The 17,344-nt window shown below is 48.7% G+C and overlaps 1 protein-coding gene across 4 annotated transcripts in view; it reads left to right on the top strand.

The window, feature by feature from the left end:
* Positions 1–17,344, top strand: part of LOC124046590 (homeobox protein Meis2) — a 133,877-nt gene that overhangs the window by 89,660 nt on the left and 26,873 nt on the right. The window lies entirely within an intron of this gene.

Here is a 17,344-nt window from a genome sequence, read left to right as displayed (position 1 = left end):
TCCCACTCGGCAGCCAAGACGGCTAAGACTCCTAAAGTGTGAAAACCGTTTATGTACACTCCCCCCTCCTAACACACACATACTCACACACAGACAGATACAGACACACACACACACATACAAACACACACACACACTACCTCTGTGGCATCCCTGAATGCGAGCTATCAGGATGTTACGGCTTTAATCTACAAAGTGTTTAGCATTAAGTCACCGGTCTCTGCTGTTTGATATACATATATTCACTTTGATATGGTTAAAGAAAAAAGGAGAGATCATACACAACCCCCCCACCTGACCTCTACTACCAATACCACCAGAATACACAACCCCCCACCTGACCTCTACTACCAATACCACCAGAATACACACCCCCCCACCTGACCTCTACTACCAATACCACCAGAATACACAACCCCCCACCTGACCTCTACTACCAATACCACCAGAATACACAACCCCCCACCTGACCTCTACTACCAATACCACCAGAATACACAACCCCCCACCTGACCTCTACTACCAATACCACCAGAATACACAACCCCCCACCTGACCTACTACTACCAATACCACCAGAATACACAACCCCCCCACCTGACCTCTACTACCAATACCACCAGAATACACAACCCCCCACCTGACCTCTACTACCAATACCACCAGAATACACAACCCCCACCTGACCTCTACTACCAATACCACCAGAATACACAACCCCCCACCTGACCTCTACTACCAATACCACCAGAATACACTACCCCCCCACCTGACCTCTACTACCAATACCACCAGAATACACTACCCCCCACCTGACCTCTACTACCAATACCACCAGAATACACAACCCCCCACCTGACCTCTACTACCAATACCACCAGAATACACAACCCCCCACCTGACCTCTACTACCAATACCACCAGAATACACAACCCCCCACCTGACCTCTACTACCAATACCACCAGAATACACAACCCCCCCACCTACTACCTCTACTACCAATACCACCAGAATACACAACCCCCCACCTGACCTCTACTACCAATACCACCAGAATACACAACCCCCCACCTGACCTCTACTACCAATACCACCAGAATACACAACCCCCCACCTGACCTCTACTACCAATACCACCAGAATACACAACCCCCCCACCTGACCTCTACTACCAATACCACCAGAATACACAACCCCCCACCTGACCTCTACTACCAATACCACCAGAATACACAACCCCCCCCCCCCACCAATACCACCAGACCTCTACTACCAATACCACCAGAATACACAACCCCCCACCTGACCTCTACTACCAATACCACCAGAATACACAACCCCCCACCTGACCTCTACTACCAATACCACCAGAATACACAACCCCCCACCTGACCTCTACTACCAATACCACCAGAATACACTACCCCCCACCTTACCTCTACTACCAATACCACCAGAATACACTACCCCCCACCTTACCTCTACTACCAATACCACCAGAATACACAACCCCCCACCTGACCTCTACTACCAATACCACCAGAATACACAACCCCCCACCTGACCTCTACTACCAATACCACCAGAATACACAACCCCCCACCTGACCTCTACTACCAATACCACCAGAATACACTACCCCCACCTGACCTCTACTACCAATACCACCAGAATACACAACCCCCCACCTTACCTCTACTACCAATACCACCAGAATACACAACCCCCACCTGACCTCTACTACCAATACCACCAGAATACACAACCCCCCACCTGACCTCTACTACCAATACCACCAGAATACACAACCCCCCACCTGACCTCTACTACCAATACCACCAGAATACACAACCCCCCACCTTACCTCTACTACCAATACCACCAGAATACACTACCCCCCACCTTACCTCTACTACCAATACCACCAGAATACACAACCCCCCACCTTACCTCTACTACCAATACCACCAGAATACACTACCCCCCACCTTACCTCTACTACCAATACCACCAGAATACACTACCCCCCACCTGACCTCTACTACCAGTACCACCAGAATACACTACCCCCCCCCACCTTACCTCTACTACCAATACCACCAGAATACACAACCCCCCACCTTACCTCTACTACCAATACCACCAGAATACACTACCCCCCACCTTACCTCTACTACCAATACCACCAGAATACACAACCCCCCACCTTACCTCTACTACCAATACCACCAGAATACACTACCCCCCACCTTACCTCTACTACCAATACCACCAGAATACACTACCCCCCACCTGACCTCTACTACCAGTACCACCAGAATACACTACCCCCCACCTTACCTCTACTACCAATACCACCAGAATACACAACCCCCCACCTTACCTCTACTACCAATACCACCAGAATACACAACCCCCCACCTTACCTCTACTACCAATACCACCAGAATACACAACCCCCCACCTGACCTCTACTACCAATACCACCAGAATACACTACCCCCCACCTGACCTCTACTACCAATACCACCAGAATACACTACCCCCACCTGACCTCTACTACCAATACCACCAGAATACACTACCCCCCCACCTGACCTCTACTACCAATACCACCAGAATACACTACCCCCCACCTGACCTCTACTACCAATACCACCAGAATACACTACCCCCACCTGACCTCTACTACCAATACCACCAGAATACACAACCCCCCACCTGACCTCTACTACCAATACCACCAGAATACACAACCCCCCCACCTGACCTCTACTACCAATACCACCAGAATACACAACCCCCCACCTACTACCTCTACTACCAATACCACCCAGAATACACTACCCCCCACCTGACCTCTACTACCAATACCACCAGAATACACAACCCCCCACCTTACCTCTACTACCAATACCACCAGAATACACAACCCCCCACCTTACCTCTACTACCAATACCACCAGAATACACTACCCCCCACCTTACCTCTACTACCAATACCACCAGAATACACAACCCCCCACCTTACCTCTACTACCAATACCACCAGAATACACTACCCCCCACCTGACCTCTACTACCAATACCACCAGAATACACAACCCCCCACCTGACCTCTACTACCAATACCACCAGAATACACAACCCCCCACCTGACCTCTACTACCAATACCACCAGAATACACTACCCCCACCTGACCTCTACTACCAATACCACCAGAATACACAACCCCCCACCTTACCTCTACTACCAATACCACCAGAATACACTACCCCCCCCACCTGACCTCTACTACCAATACCACCAGAATACACAACCCCCCACCTTACCTCTACTACCAATACCACCAGAATACACAACCCCCCCACCTTACCTCTACTACCAATACCACCAGAATACACTACCCCCCCACCTTACCTCTACTACCAATACCACCAGAATACACAACCCCCCACCTGACCTCTACTACCAATACCACCAGAATACACAACCCCCCACCTTACCTCTACTACCAATACCACCAGAATACACAACCCCCCACCTTACCTCTACTACCAATACCACCAGAATACACTACCCCCCACCTTACCTCTACTACCAATACCACCAGAATACACAACCCCCCACCTGACCTCTACTACCAATACCACCAGAATACACTACCCCCCACCTTACCTCTACTACCAATACCACCAGAATACACTACCCCCCACCTTACCTCTACTACCAATACCACCAGAATACACTACCCCCCACCTTACCTCTACTACCAATACCACCAGAATACACTACCCCCCACCTTACCTCTACTACCAATACCACCAGAATACACTACCCCCACCTTACCTCTACTACCAATACCACCAGAATACACTACCCCCCACCTTACCTCTACTACCAATACCACCAGAATACATTACCCCCACCTTACTTCTACTACCAATACCACCAGAATACACTACCCCCCACCTTACCTCTACTACCAATACCACCAGAATACACAACCCCCACCTTACCTCTACTACCAATACCACCAGAATACACAACCCCCCACCTGACCTCTACTACCAATACCACCAGAATACACAACCCCCCACCTTACCTCTACTACCAATACCACCAGAATACACTACCCCCACCTTACCTCTACTACCAATACCACCAGAATACACTACCCCCCACCTTACCTCTACTACCAATACCACCAGAATACACTACCCCCCACCTTACCTCTACTACCAATACCACCAGAATACACTACCCCCACCTTACCTCTACTACCAATACCACCAGAATACACTACCCCCACCTTACCTCTACTACCAATACCACCAGAATACACTACCCCCCACCTTACCTCTACTACCAATACCACCAGAATACATTACCCCCCACCTTACTTCTACTACCAATACCACCAGAATACACTACCCCCCACCTTACCTCTACTACCAATACCACCAGAATACACAACCCCCCACCTTACCTCTACTACCAATACCACCAGAATACACAACCCCCCACCTGACCTCTACTACCAATACCACCAGAATACACAACCCCCACCTTACCTCTACTACCAATACCACCAGAATACACTACCCCCACCTTACCTCTACTACCAATACCACCAGAATACACAACCCCCCACCTTACCTCTACTACCAATACCACCAGAATACACAACCCCCCACCTTACCTCTACTACCAATACCACCAGAATACACTACCCCCCACCTTACCTCTACTACCAATACCACCAGAATACACAACCCCCCACCTTACCTCTACTACCAATACCACCAGAATACACAACCCCCCACCTTACCTCTACTACCAATACCACCAGAATACACAACCCCCCACCTTACCTCTACTACCAATACCACCAGAATACACAACCCCCCCACCTTACCTCTACTACCAATACCACCAGAATACACTACCCCCCACCTTACCTCTACTACCAATACCACCAGAATACACTACCCCCCACCTTACCTCTACTACCAATACCACCAGAATACACTACCCCCACCTTACCTCTACTACCAATACCACCAGAATACACTACCCCCCCACCTTACCTCTACTACCAATACCACCAGAATACACTACCCCCACCTTACCTCTACTACCAATACCACCAGAATACACAACCCCCACCTTACCTCTACTACCAATACCACCAGAATACACAACCCCCCCCCTTACCTCTACTACCAATACCACCAGAATACACTACCCCCACCTTACCTCTACTACCAATACCACCAGAATACACTACCCCCCACCTTACCTCTACTACCAATACCACCAGAATACACAACCCCCCACCTTACCTCTACTACCAATACCACCAGAATACACTACCCCCCACCTTACCTCTACTACCAATACCACCAGAATACACAACCCCCCACCTGACCTCTACTACCAATACCACCAGAATACACTACCCCCACCTTACCTCTACTACCAATACCACCAGAATACACTACCCCCCACCTTACCTCTACTACCAATACCACCAGAATACACAACCCCCCACCTTACCTCTACTACCAATACCACCAGAATACACTACCCCCCACCTTACCTCTACTACCAATACCACCAGAATACACAACCCCCCACCTTACCTCTACTACCAATACCACCAGAATACACTACACCCCCACCTTACCTCCACTACCAATACCACCAGAATACACAACCCCCCCCAACTTACCTCTACTACCAATACCAGCAGAATACACTACCCCCCACCTGACCTCTACTACCAATACCACCAGAATACACAACCCCCCACCTTACCTCTACTACCAATACCACCAGAATACACAACCCCCCACCTGACCTCTACTACCAATACCACCAGAATACACTACCCCCCACCGTACCTCTACTACCAATACCACCAGAATACACTACCCCCACCTTACCTCTACTACCAATACCACTAGAATACACTAGCCCCCACCTTACCTCTACTACCAATACCACCAGAATACACTACACCCCCACCTTACCTCCACTACCAATACCACCAGAATACACAACCCCCCCCAACTTACCTCTACTACCAATACCACCAGAATACACTACCCCCCACCTTACCTCTACTACCAAAACCACCAGAATACACTACCCCCCACCTTACCTCTACTACCAATACCACCAGAATACACTACCCCCCCCAACTTACCTCTACTACCAATACCAACAGAATACACTACCCCCCACCTTACCTCTACTACCAATACCACCAGAATACACTACCCCCCACCTTACCTCTACTACCAATACCACCAGAATACACTACCCCCCACCTTACCTCTACTACCAATACCACCAGAATACACTACCCCCCACCTTACCTCTACTACCAATACCACCAGAATACACTACCCCCACCTTACCTCTACTACCAATAACACCAGAATACACTACCCCCCACCTTACATCTACTACCAATACCACCAGAATACACCACCCCCCCCACCTTACCTCTACTACCAATACCACCAGAATACACTACCCCCCACCTTACCTCTACTACCAATACCACCAGAATACACTACCCCCACCTGACCTCTACTACCAATACCACCAGAATACACTACCCCCCCACCTTACCTCTACTACCAATACCACCAGAATACACTACCCCCCACCTTACCTCTACTACCAATACCACAAGAATACACTACACCCCCACCTTACCTCCACTACCAATACCACCAGAATACACAACCCCCCCCCCAACTTACCTCTACTACCAATACCACCAGAATACACTACCCCCACCTTACCTCTACTACCAAAACCACCAGAATACACTACCCCCCACCTTACCTCTACTACCAATACCACCAGAATACACTACCCCCCCCAACTTACCTCTACTACCAATACCAACAGAATACACTACCCCCCACCTTACCTCTACTACCAAAACCACCAGAATACACTACCCCCACCTTACCTCTACTACCAATACCACCAGAATACACTACCCCCCACCTTACCTCTACTACCAATACCACCAGAATACACTACCCCCCACCTTACCTCTACTACCAATACCACCAGAATACACTACCCCCCACCTTACCTCTACTACCAATACCACCAGAATACACTACCCCCCACCTTACCTCTACTACCAATACCACCAGAATACACTACCCCCACCTTACCTCTACTACCAATACCACCAGAATACACCACCCCCCACCTTACCTCTACTACCAATACCACCAGAATACACTACCCCCCCACCTTACCTCTACTACCAATACCACCAGAATACACTACCCCCCACCTTACCTCTACTACCAGTACCACCAGAATACACTACCCCCCACCTTACCTCTACTACCAGTACCACCAGAATACACTACCCCCCACCTTACCTCTACTACCAGTACCACCAGAATACACTACCCCCCCACCTTACCTCTACTACCAGTACCACCAGAATACACTACCCCCCACCTTACCTCTACTACCAATACCACCAGAATACACTACCCACCCACCTTACCTCTACTACCAATACCACCAGAATACACTACCCCCCACCTTACCTCTACTACCAATGCCACCAGAATACACTACCCCCCACCTTACCTCTACTACCAGTACCACCAGAATACACTACCCCCCACCTTACCTCTACTACCAGTACCACCAGAATACACTACCCCCCACCTTACCTCTACTACCAATACCACCAGAGTACACTACCCCCCACCTTACCTCTACTACCAATACCACCAGAATACACTACCCCCACCTTACCTCTACTACCAATACCACCAGAGTACACTACCCCCCACCTTACCTCTACTACCAGTACCACCAGAGTACACTACCCCCCACCTTACCTCTACTACCAATACCACCAGAATACACTACCCCCACCTTACCTCTACTACCAATACCACCAGAGTACACTACCCCCCACCTTACCTCTACTACCAATACCACCAGAGTACACTACCCCCCACCTTACCTCTACTACCAATACCACCAGAGTACACTACCCCCCACCTTACCTCTACTACCAATACCACCAGAATACACTACCCCCGTTACCTCTACTACCAATACCACCAGAGTACACTACCCCCGACCTTACCTCCACTAAGAATACCACCAGAATACACTACCCCTCCACCTTACTTCCAATACCACCAGAATACACTACCCCCCACCTTACTTCCAATACCACCAGAATACACTACCCCCCGTTACCTCTACTACCAATACCACCAGAGTACACTACCCCCGACCTTACCTCCACTAAGAATACCACCAGAATACACTACCCCTCCACCTTACTTCCAATACCACCAGAATACACTACCCCCGCCACCTTACTTCCACTACCAGTACCACCAGGACCGCCACACAAGCCAAACCCGACAGCCGCCCCCACCCCATGTTACACATGCTATATGGTGGATTAAGGTTTCGGTGGCCTGGCCAGCAGTCTCTTTGTAGATGGCTTAGCATATAACTGGGGGTGGTGGATTAAATCAAATGATCACAGAAGCAAAGAAATGATACAGGAATTACTTATCCAAATACTAGCCAGGTTTTATCTGAGGCTTCATTTTGTTCAGTTCATTCTCGGGGTGATGTTCAGATTAATTGAACTGACAACTTCCTTTCAGAATTCTGGGAAGGTATTTGCACGGATTTCAGGTCTTACACAAACTTAATTACATGGAACCCCATTTTATCATTCTAATTCCATGTAGCGAGGGTTCTATTTACAAATGAGAAGTCCCTGCCTTTTATTCACAGCTTTCCTTAATATATTTATCAAAGCGGGTTCATTTACAAAGTGCTCTATCTGTCGGGTACAGGCGGGCCGACATTAAGCAAGCTTTTAGGTTTATCACACTCCCAGCCTGACAAGACACCCGAGGGTCAATAGATTTTTTTGGGTCCATGATTCATTTATTTTCTCATTTTTCCTGGATCACAATGAGAAACATGCCTGGAGAATTAGTTCAGTTTGTCTGCCTTATCTGTCAGACCATTTTTTTCTCCCCTCTCTCTCTCTCTCTCTCTCTCTCTCTCCTTTTTTTTAGCAGAAGTCAAGCTACTTAAATTGGCCACAGGAACCTCTGTTATCAGACTTTAATGCCCCCTACAGTGTGGATAGCATTTCAATTACACCAGTAACCAAAGATTAGCCCCCGCTTGCCTGTTTCATGCATCGCCGTGCTGCTGTTTCGAGACGCTCCTTACCTACAGGAGCAGAAAATTGAGTTGCCTTGCCTGTGTCATGGTGATTAATGCAGAAATAGTCTACTAACCTGAGAGGAATGAGAGCAAGCGAGAGAGAGAGAGAGAAATAGCGACAGAGAGAGACAGATAGATAGTGTCTCCATTCATGGAGGCCTTGATGTCCAAACCCCATTCACACCAAATGTCACCGATTCATTTCTAAACAGGCTGAAAATGCCTTTGTTACACTTATATATTTGTGCTAGCTAACAAAAACACACCAGGAATATGTTTCCACAAATAAAGAGGGGCTTATAGGGACATCTGTGGGCATGTCTCCGGTGGCATTGTGCAGTAGAGGTGGGTCAAGGGGAGCCACCACCATGTTTTTGGGTGTTTTACGGGGCACGAAAGATGAGCCACAGATAGGATGTTTTGTTTTTATAACCAGGCATGACGGTGTGGTGAGTTAGAGTGAAATATCCCTTTGGTTTGGACACCATCCTCTCGGCCCACAGGCCCCTCTCCCTCTGGACTGGTGTCGTTTCCTCACAGGCCCCTCTCCCTCTGGACTGGTGTCATTTCCTCACAGGCCCCTCTCCCTCTGGACTGGTGTCGTTTCCTCACAGGCCCCTCTCCCTCTGGACTGGTGTCGTTTCCTCACAGGGCCAAGAGCCTAAGAGATGGTTCCTCCTTCCACCCAGGATATGACAGAGGATATTTCAGCATATGAAATTCCTGTTGATGGGGCCAGAAATAAAAAGGCCTCTGAAATTCCTGGCGGGCCGAGTGAGTGCATTGTGTGCTGCTTCCCTTTGATTTGGGGCGCTGCCGGGTCATTGGCTCGCGACAGAGAGATAGACACAGGGAGGGAAAAGAGAGGCAGAATGAGGGACGACTGCCGTCTTCAGTTTCCAGCTCTCTCCCTTGGGTAAGAATGTGCTGAATCACGGCTTTGTCCGCCGGCACAATCGCTACCCAAGGAGGGCACAAGGGCGCTCTGTGTAGTGTCAATGGACGGCACATCTCCTTCTCTCTCCATCTCACCCTGCTAAGCCCTTCCCTAACTTCCCCCTGCACACTTACCTGCCCCTCACCACAACTGGATAGGTGGGTCCCAAGGGTACCCCCCCTACCCCTAGAAAGACAAGGCCTTACAATGTATTAGACCTGCAAGCTAATAGGCTAAAACTATGCTAAGTGCTAGCTGGTAGCAAATATGTGTCACCTGCATTAGCTAGCAACCTCACCCGTTTGCTTATACCACCAACACCCCATTAGCGTAGTGCTGCTAATATGGAACAAAATGTTCCAGTTAAAGTACACTTAGTCACTGCACTGATTTGCAATGGAGGAGGTGGGGTTAATTGTTCCTCATACACTGTGTGTGTTAGTAGTTAGAGTGACACTGCACCCTCTGTGTTTGTAGAGTAGACACTGTGTGTACAGTGTAGTGGGAACATTAGTTTACCATTAGTTAGTGCCTTGTTTGTTCTGCTTAGAGTCTGGAGATTAGCATCATGTTAACGGTATTGGAGAGTGGTCAGAAAACATTGCAGCATTTGATTGAGATTGAAAAGGAGGGTGAGGATCGTGACTACAGGTTCTGCCTAGCAGAGGAGGTGAATCAGCAGGCCTTGGCTCAGGTTGAGATGCCTTGGAACAGCGCGGGGACTGGAGGCAAGAATCCACAATATAGAATCCAGCTGCAGTTGTCATTATGAGCAGAATGCAACAGCTCTGTGTCCTTCTATCAATCTGGGCTAAATGGGGCTTGACCGGATCCTTTCATGTCTCAGCATCAGGCTCAGCATGACATACCCCCGCTCACCACCATCAACACACTGGCCCTGCCATTATTTACCCTCACACACACACACACACACACACACACACACACACACACACACACACACACACACACACACACACACACACACACACACACACACACACACACACACACACACACACACACACACACACACACACACACACACACACTGGGTTATTACTCAGCCATTGAAAGATGATTCCGATGACAGAAGACCGAAGAGAGCAACACCCTCATTATTCCCTCATCTCACAGGCAGGAAGGACATGTCCATGGCACAGAGAGGGAGAAAGGGGGGGGAGGGAGGGGGAGGGAGGGAGGGAGGGAGGGAGAGAGAGAGAGAGAGAGAGAGAGAGAGAGAGAGAGAGAGAGAGAGAGAGAGAGAGAGAGAGAGAGAGAGAGAGAGAATATTACATTTACATTTAAGTCATTTAGCAGACGCTCTTATCCAGAGCGACTTACAAATTGGTGCATTCACCTTATGACATCCAGTGGAACAGTCACTTTACAATAGTGCATCTAAATCTTAAAGGGGGGGTGAGAAGGATTACTTATCCTATCCTAGGTATTCCTTAAAGAGGTGGGGTTTCAGGTGTCTCCGGAAGGTGGTGATTGACTCCGCTGTCCTGGCATCGTGAGGGAGTTTGTTCCACCATTGGGGGGCCAGAGCAGCGAACAGTTTTGACTGGGCTGAGCGGGAACTGTACTTCCTCAGTGGTAGGGAGGCGAGCAGGCCAGAGGTGGATGAACGCAGTGCCCTTGTTTGGGTGTAGGGCCTGATCAGAGCCTGGAGGTACTGAGGTGCCGTTCCCCTCACAGCTCCGTAGGCAAGCACCATGGTCTTGTAGCGGATGCGAGCTTCAACTGGAAGCCAGTGGAGAGAGCGGAGGAGCGGGGTGACGTGAGAGAACTTGGGAAAGTTGAACACCAGACGGGCTGCGGCGTTCTGGATGAGTTGTAGGGGTTTAATGGCACAGGCAGGGAGCCCAGCCAACAGCGAATTGCAGTAATCCAGACGGGAGATGACAAGTGCCTGGATTAGGACCTGCGCCGCTTCCTGTGTGAGGCAGGGTCGTACTCTGCGGATGTTGTAGAGCATGAACCTACAGGAACGGGCCACCGCCTTGATGTTAGTTGAGAACGGCAGGGTGTTGTCCAGGATCACGCCAAGGTTCTTAGCGCTCTGGGAGGAGGACACAATGGAATTGTCAACCGTGATGGCGAGATCATGGAACGGGCAGTCCTTCCCCGGGAGGAAGAGCAGCTCCGTCTTGCCGAGGTTCAGCTTGAGGTGGTGATCCGTCATCCACACTGATATGTCTGCCAGACATGCAGAGATGCGATTCGCCACCTGGTCATCAGAAGGGGGAAAGGAGAAGATTAATTGTGTGTCGTCTGCATAGCAATGATAGGAGAGACCATGTGAGGTTATGACAGAGCCAAGTGACTTGGTGTATAGCGAGAATAGGAGAGGGCCTAGAACAGAGCCCTGGGGGACACCAGTGGTGAGAGTGCGTGGTGAGGAGACAGATTCTCGCCACGCCACCTGGTAGGAGCGACTTGTCAGGTAGGACGCAATCCAAGCGTGGGCCGCGCTGGAGATGCCCAACTCGGAGAGGGTGGAGAGGAGGATCTGATGGTTCACAGTATCGAAGGCAGCCGATAGGTCTAGAAGGATGAGAGCAGAGGAGAGAGAGTTAGCTTTAGCGGTGCGGAGCGCCTCCGTGATACAGAGAAGAGCAGTCTCAGTTGAATGACTAGTCTTGAAATCTGACTGATTTGGATCAAGAAGGTCATTCTGAGAGAGATAGCGGGAGAGCTGGCCAAGGACAGCACGTTCAAGAGTTTTGGAGAGAAAAGAAAGAAGGGATACTGGTCTGTAGTTGTTGACATCGGAGGGATCGAGTGTAATATAATATAGAGAGAGTCAGAGAGAGGGAGAGAGATGGAAAAGAGAGAGAGAGAGAGAGTGAAGGAGAGAGTGAGAAATAGAGAGAGTCAGAGAGAGAGAAACAGAGAGAGAGAGAGAGAGAGAGAGCATGGCTCTGAGGCCATAATGACTGAGTGTCATTGCACTGGAGCACTGAGCCACACATGATTTCTACTTCTCCGACTCGTCACTGGCGAAAACACACACACACACACACACACACACACACACACACACACACACACACACACACACACACACACACACACACACACACACACACACACACACACACACACACACACACACACACACACACACACACACACACACAGAGAGAGAGAGAGAGGCTCTAATTAGCAACAGAAAGGAATACAATGAGTGAGTTATTAAGACACACAGGGGCGGATCTGGTACAACCTTTGGCCCCTGTCAGAACACAGGTCACATGATAAGGAGATGGATATCTGGCAAACCATGGCGCCAAGTGCCCATTGATGCCAAGGCTGGAGATTGTCAGGCTGATGGTATCTCTAGGATCTAGGAGAGGCAAAGTGAGGTGATACGGGGGGCTTTCGAGGGGGGATATGGGGTCTGCACCCCTAGAAAGTGTTGAGTGATGTCACAGTCTTGGACCGCACCACGCCGTTTTTCCCCCCATCCTGCCAGAATCAGCAAAGTTTCAATTTTTATTCTCACATTCTGCTCGCTGTAGTCAAGCATGTTGTACTGTAGTTAGTGTGCTAGCTAGCATATAGCCTGACTGCAGTGGAGCTCCCTTCTCAGCATGCTATCCCCCTCTCTCCCTCAGACTTGGACTCACAGTAGAGAGCCATATGCTGCTTTAGATTCACATGCAACATCTTATTAGTGGTGTGGATGAACTGGATACACAACATGTGTCTATAGTGGTGTCTGGTGGATGAAAAGAAGACTAAGGCCAGCTTTTGTTAATTCACTTATTGCAAGCTTTTTCCTCCCCCTTGAGAAAGCCCAATGAGGCACTTAGAAAGAGGGCCTTTTATGATTTTTACCATTTTTTACGACCCTCCATCTTGGCGTGAGGAGCTGTTATGAAATGCTAAATAATAACTAATATTTTCCAAATGTAATGTAAAAATATGAAATTGGCCCGACACCGTCTTGTGTTTTTAATATCCTCTCACTCCTCTAAGCATTTTGGGGTTTTACAGAGAGGCATTTGAGTTCCTTTCCACCCTCTTCTCCTCTCTCTGTTTCTCTTCCTCAACCTCTCTCACCCTCTCTTTCTCCTGCATTGGTGGGATAGTTGACTGAAGTTGCTGGTTATCCATTTAACTTTGACCCAGATGGAAATGTCAGGCCTTTTTTTGGCTGTGAACTGGGAGTCCCAACGGTGGCCATCTTGTGCTCCTGGATATCTAAATATACAGCTGGAGTGTGGAGCTGCCAGGTGGATGTCTATCTCTATCTCTCTGTGTGTGTGTGTGTGGGGGGGGGGGATTGTGGGTGTATGTGTGTTTGTGTGTGTGCTTGCTTGCGTGTGTTTGTGTGTGTGCTTACCGGCACTGCCAACACAGGCACCATGATCCTCTCATTTAGGGACCACTAATTGGCAGTTAATTAGCAGAATTGACTCTGTTGTCGGATCCCAAGTGCCTCACCCCCCCCCAACACCCCCTTCCTCCAGGATCATTTGATAAAGCTGTAATATTAATCCCACTTTAGTCAAGCAATTTTCCGTGTTTGGGAGGATAAAAACACGTTTTTATTATTGCCAGAACAGAATCCCTCTTGTGTCGTGTATCAGTTTTATTTGGTTAATGGTTTTGCTAAGGGTGGCTGAATGAGAGACTAGAGGCTAGCTCAGTCACACACAGACACACCCATATATCTATTTAAAGTGCCACACACACACGGTTCTCACACTCAGGCATTAGCGTGACATGCGTACAGTAAGTGCTTTCACAGCTGATTAATGTGTGTGGCATTGTGTCTGCCTCTGTGTGTAATGGGTAGCAGTGCCAACTGTGATGGTTAGGTGAGATTAACAACACAGTGTCCACCTGTCTGGGTAGGAAGGACCAAATTGGGTCGTAGGCTGGCACGGTGCGCCCACCACGCCATGGTCACGGGGTGAGAAAGGTGCCCACCTCTGTGTTAGAGGGGAGTTCTGAAAAACAGGGGGCTGTTTAATAAAAGCACGTTCAGCTGATCATAGAAAAATGAAGCTTTTTTGGGGGGTAACTAAGTCCATCCTTTCCAGAGAGAGTTGTAGAAATGTCAGAACACGGCACCGTGCTAGAAGAAGCCAGGCAAGGAAGGAAGAGAGGGAGGGAGAGAAAGAGGGAGAGGGAGAGGGGGCGAGAAAGAGAGGGGAGGGGGGTGTCTTTGTACTTCTCTTCTCCTTTTGGCTCTTTTATTCCTCAATCGCTTGGTTTTATTGGTGGGTTGTTTAATAACAAGGGCTCTGCGTTTGAAATGAAGTCGAACTGCCTTTGTGTGGGCGAGACTCCTTTTTATTTTAAGGTGGTAATTTCTGTTCAGGGGTAAGAGCTGGAAAGAGCGAGAACTAGAGGGATATATACGCAAGAGAGATATACGCACACAAGCAGAGAGCAAAAGGGTGACAGAGAGTGGATGAGAGAGAATTCATGGAGAATACAAGGGGGGAAGGAGGTTAATTTATTTCATTTGCAGGTAGACAGTTTAAAAAAGAAAGCATGAGGGAAGAGAGAAAAAGTGAAGGATGCCGTTTTCATGAATAAGCAGCAGAATGCGCACGGCCAACCAGTGTAAGCCTGGCAGAATCATGCAGTGCCTGGGGCCATCTGTGAGCAGAATAGCAATTTTATTACTTTGTCATTAAACCAATTTCACAGCTGTATTGTTTGTTAATGAGCAGCAGCAAACAAGCGAAGATGTCACATACTAGAATAACAGCAAGAGATGTGACCCTGCTCTCTCTCTCTCTGTCTCTCTCTGTCTCTCTCTCTCTCTCTCTCTCTCTCTCTCTCTCTCTCTCTCTCTCTCTCTCTCTCTCTCTCTCTCTCTCTCTCTCCCTCTCGCTCTCTGTCTCTCTGTCTCTCTCTCTCTGTCTCTCTCTCTCTCTCTCTCTCTCTCTCTCTCTCTCTCTCTCTCTCTCTCTCTCTCTCTCTCCTCTCTCTCTCTGTCTCTCTCTCTCTCTCTCTCGCTCTCTCTTTGTCCCTCATTCTTACTATCCTATTTCTTCTTCCCTCTCCCACTTTCTTTATATCTTTCCATCCTTCTCTTCACTCTCTCTCTCTCTCTCTCTCTCTCTCTCTCTCTCTCTCTCTCTCTCTCTCTCTCTCTCTCTCTCTCTCTCTTTCACTCTCCATCCCCTCTCTCTCCATCTTTTCCTGCCTCCCTGGGTTAGAGGGTTCCCTGGCCAATAAAATGTAAAGTCTATACAGTCAAATCTCTATTTATGAGCTTCCATTTGCCTTTAGAGCTCGTTGGGATGAATGGTTTCTCCGTGGGCTTTCAGACACTACAGCTGGAAGGGCCTGGAATATTGGCCTGTTATGTAGCACTAAAGTCCAGCATTTGCTACCAATGTCAAGCACCAATAGAACAGGCATTGGAATTGATACAAGTCTGGGATCAGAATCAGTGATGTCATGCATACAGTATTGCAGAGAGACTAAATGTATGAGAAGTGGTTTTGTTTCTCATCATCAGACCCACCAGACCTTACTAATTCCAAATCATGCCGAAAATAAAGCGGCTAGTGATGTCTGGGTCTATGGACAACAACGACGTCTCTCTCCGCGTTGAGAGCCACTGTAAGCAGGAGGAGATGTGGCATCCTGCACATGTTCAGTGCAAGTTGCAATTGAAACATCATCAGTAGTAATGGGGGAGATAAATATTCATAAGGCTGGGGGAAAATCCCAGATTATACTGATAAGGGCCTCATTGTGAGCCTCTCTTTCTCTCCCTAAACCAGGCTCTGCATAATAGTTCTGGTTTAATACCTACAGCTTCCTCTGATAACTTCATCAAGGGGGGGGGGGGCGTTTGGCACTTATTTTATTGATACTTCATCCATAACAAGCGGAACCCTAGTAAATCTCGTTTAAACAAACAAAGCCCTGTATTGATTTATAGGGTCCTCCATGATGGGGTTATTGCCATCGCAGGCACCTTGCCTCGCATCCATAGCGCACCCAGCCGTACATTATGCACAAAACATGAATAAATAATGCATTAAGGTTGTTGTGGATGTGATTACAATGGTGCTAGGAAAGAGAGAGATATACAGAGAGATAATGAGGGAAAGATAGGTGGAGTAGGGGGGTACTAGCTAGTGTTCAGAATTGACACCA

The sequence above is a fragment of the Oncorhynchus gorbuscha genome, linkage group LG10 (assembly GCF_021184085.1).
Source record: "Oncorhynchus gorbuscha isolate QuinsamMale2020 ecotype Even-year linkage group LG10, OgorEven_v1.0, whole genome shotgun sequence".
In the NCBI taxonomy this organism is placed as follows: domain Eukaryota; kingdom Metazoa; phylum Chordata; class Actinopteri; order Salmoniformes; family Salmonidae; genus Oncorhynchus; species Oncorhynchus gorbuscha.
This window is presented reverse-complemented; position numbering and strand designations above follow the sequence as displayed.